Source organism: Lipotes vexillifer, unplaced genomic scaffold, assembly GCF_000442215.2.
Source record: "Lipotes vexillifer unplaced genomic scaffold, Lipotes_vexillifer_v1.1 scaffold1017, whole genome shotgun sequence".
NCBI lineage: Eukaryota > Metazoa > Chordata > Mammalia > Artiodactyla > Lipotidae > Lipotes > Lipotes vexillifer.
In genome coordinates, this window is record NW_006772141.1 from 2038428 (window position 1) to 2042106 (window position 3679).

The window sequence follows — 3679 nt, forward strand, 5'->3', positions numbered from 1 at the left end:
TCCCCAGAGCATGGAGCCTCATCTTTGAAGGTCAATGACAAGATCTAATATTTGTGATGATCTCAGTGGAGTGTACCCATTATTCAGCTGTTCTTGGGGCTGGGGTCGGGAGGGCCCTGAGACAGAAAGAATTCCCTGTAAATTACTTTCCCAAGACTATAGTTGGACTTATTGCCACCAAGTTTTAATTTTGTTTAATATTATTTCTGTTTCATGCAGTGGGAAGTCTGTACTGAACTGATAGGTTAGAATAGGCTTTATTGTGTGGAGGTATGCTTGAAAGAACACAGTTTAACCTTGAGTTAATTCTAATTTATCAGTAACAAGGATTGTGATGCTGGGTTCTACTGTACCCAAGTAGTAATTTTCACAGGGATACATTTTGCCAGGAAATAAGAGGTTGATAGGTTCCCTGGTTCACGGGAAGTTAGGTGATGAACTGCAGAAAATATTTCCAGATTATTGGTAGGTCCGTCTAGTCCTAAACTGACAATGAGCCTTGGTAATCAGCAACAGGGATGAGCCAGCCTTCTGGGGCATCCATGCTAAGCCCTAAGCCCTAGACTATGCGATGGGACCTCTTCCCACTCTAGACCCCAGGTCTGGAGCTGAGCCTTCAGCTGGGAGTCAGGTACCCTGCCCCTAACCTGAGCCAGGGCAGGCTCAAAATACTTGGAATCTGAAGGACAACTTCAGCAGTTCCTTTTACACATAAGCTGTAACCCTGAGAACCAAGAAGCACATTTCCCATTATCCTGGCTTTTTTTTTTTATATTTATTTATTTATTTGGTCGCACCAGGTCTTAGTTGTGGCAGGCGGGCTCCTTAGTTGTGGCTCGCCAGCTCCTTAACTGCAGCATGTGGGCTCCTTAGTTGTTGCGTGCAAACTCTTAGTTGCAGCATGCATGTGGGATCTAGTTCCCTGACCAGGGATCTAACCTGGGCCCTCTGAATTGGGAGTGCAGAGTCTTAACCACTGCACCACCAGGGAAGTCCTATTTTTAGTTTTTAAAGGAAACTCCATACTGTTCTCCGTAGTGGCTGCACCAATTTACATTCCCATCATCTGAGAGATATTTAGATGGTAGAATTGGAGGTGCTGGGATGAGGGAGAAGCAGACCTGAGTATGAAGCCCATGGCCTGGGAACTGACATTTCCTGCACCAGTCATGGGATTCCAGACCTTTCTGTTGTGTGGGGCTTCCTGACACCGGAGACCACCGGTAGTGTAAAAATGCACAAGCAATGGGTAATGTTCCCATTTACATGGGTGTGGTGGGGAGTTTGGGAGAGGAAGTGAGAGAGGTAAACCTTGGCATCTTTTTAAACTTGACATGAGACCCACCGAGTGTGTAGATGGTGACAGCCATGTGCTATCAGAGGGCTGCCAGGAATCATCCATCAAATCCAGTCCTGTGAGAGGGGCTTGGAAGCCTTCACAGTGTGATTCCCCAGCTTTCTAACTGCCACTAGTGTGTGGAATAGATTTTCATTAGCATAGGTGCTGTTGAGGTCTTTGATCAATCCTGCCATCTGGTCCAAATAACTGACCTGTCACTTTGAGGTTGTCTAAACCCCGGTAATAAACAGCGGGAACAAGAGGGGGCTTAGAATGTAGTCTTCACGGCTCAGCCTCGGGTTTGGGATAATAAAGCTTCTTGCGGAATTTACGCAGGTCTTCTTGGCCCTTGGCATTAAACAGTCTGTGTGTATGTGTGTGTGTGAAATAATTTTTTTTTTTTAGAATAACAAAAAATATTTTACTAAAACATAAGATTGACAGAAGTTTCCAGACAAGCCATACAAAATGGTCACAAGCTTTTTCTTGAAGGGAGGATTCTACACTTGGCAGCAAAGTCACAATGTTATTAGTGAGGGCTGTGATGTTTGTTTAATGTACCCATTTTGGTTCAAACAATCAAGCTTGTCCATCTACAGTGTCTAAATAAAGTTAGACTTGGATAGAGAGCATATTCTAAAGAAGGGTTAGCTGCTTTTAACCAATGCAATCAGATCACCATAAAAAGGGGGAAAGGAGCCCATAAAATTCAAATAAAACTACCTTCCCCGACCACCAAAAAATAATAATAATAAAGAAAAACACCCACACCCCTGCAGCTAACCCTGACAGCTACCTTCATTCACAGTGCTTTATACTCAAACCATGATGGGGGAATGAATAAAAGCAGAGAAGGGCCACTGCTTTTAAACGTTTCGCAACAATCCAGATGACACTTCTAGCCTCTGCTCATGCTTTACAACAGTGAATCAGGACAAGACATAGATTTGCTAATGTGCATTTAATCACCAAAGGACTGAAGATGTCTGGGCTTTTATTCTGTAATGTTTCTAAGACTGTGTCCATTAAATGCAAACAAAAAAGGAAGAAGCCTTGGCAGAACAGGAGACATGATGCACACTTGATGATCGGATCGATTTAAATATTATTCGTGGCATATAGCCTAGTCCACGCTCTAGCTGTTTCTGTGGCTTGGGCTTCGTTGGTCTTCCACTGCTCCGCTACATCATTTGCTGATGGGTCATCTGGGTTGGGAGCACTTAACAAAGCCTGGATCGATAGCAGGACTGCACGGATCTGCAGTGCTGGGGACCACTTATCCTTCAAAATATCTAAAACATATTCTTCCCAACTTGTCTACATTAGGATGATAAATTTTGGTCATGAAACGTACTTTAGGGGCTGCCATTGGGTATTCTTCTGGAAGGAGTAGTTCAAGTTTAAAAGTCCCTCCCTCAAAGGGGGAATCCTGAGGGCCAGCAATGACCACATGAAGATAACGGGCGTTGCTCTCATCTGTTTCTGCTTTAATGCCGGGAACGGGCGCTGCCAGCAAACGCTGGGTTTCCTTGATAATCGTGCACGGCAGCCCGGCCATCTTGTCAGATCCCGAGTTCGACCTCTGGTCTTGTCTCTGGCTCCGCTCGCCTCATGCACGAGTGTGTGAAATAATTTTCATGTGGGGGGGGGTTATTTATTAAATTGCAGCATTTCCGCATTAATAGATGTCTTCCAATCAACCATTTTCGTTAGAGAGATCACAGCTCTGCTAGCAGTGAGTTAGGTTTTCTTAGAAATCAGTAATGAGTCCCATAGCATTTCCCAGGGGTCTGGGGTTTCTGCAACAGCTTTGGAGGCATCAAAGGGGAATGCAGAGAGTCTAAAATCTGGTTGAAAAAATCTGTATTTAAATTCCCTCTCAAACCACTGACACAAGTATAGACGTAGATATAGGTACATGTATAGATTATAGATGCATCTAAATCTGTCATCCTTGGAGATCCTTTGTCGCCATTGAATTCAGCTTTGTCATCTCTAAAATGGGGTTAATAAGAGTCTCTACCTTATGGAACTACTATGAGGATGAAATGAGATAATATCACCTAAAATTCTTGGGAAAGAATCACTTATCTTTCATGTTTTTCTTTGTTTTTTCTTCATCAAATTTTTCTTAGATATTCTTTCTAGCTTCCTCTTCCTCATGAACTTCAGAATCATTTTGTCAACAGATTCCCTTTTTTTTTTTTTTTTTTTTTTTGCGGTACATGGGCCTCTCACTGTTGTGGCCTCTCCCACTGCGGAGCACAGACTCCGGATGCGCAGGCTCAGCGGCCATGGCTCACGGGCCCAGCCACTCCGCAGCATGTGGGATCTTCCCGG

At 43.9% G+C, this 3679-nt stretch overlaps 1 non-coding gene and 1 pseudogene across 2 annotated transcripts; both read right to left on the reverse strand.

Annotated features, from left to right (window-relative positions):
• Positions 1–918: 918 nt before the first annotated feature.
• On the reverse strand, positions 919–991 carry TRNAG-CCC (transfer RNA glycine (anticodon CCC)). The gene has a single exon. It is a non-coding gene; the product is annotated as a tRNA-Gly (tRNA).
• A 756-nt stretch (positions 992–1747) lies between these two features.
• Positions 1748–2922, reverse strand: LOC103085299 (ubiquitin-conjugating enzyme E2 N pseudogene; annotated as a pseudogene). The gene has a single exon (XR_456914.1). The product of XR_456914.1 is annotated as a ubiquitin-conjugating enzyme E2 N pseudogene (transcript).
• Positions 2923–3679: the final 757 nt, after the last annotated feature.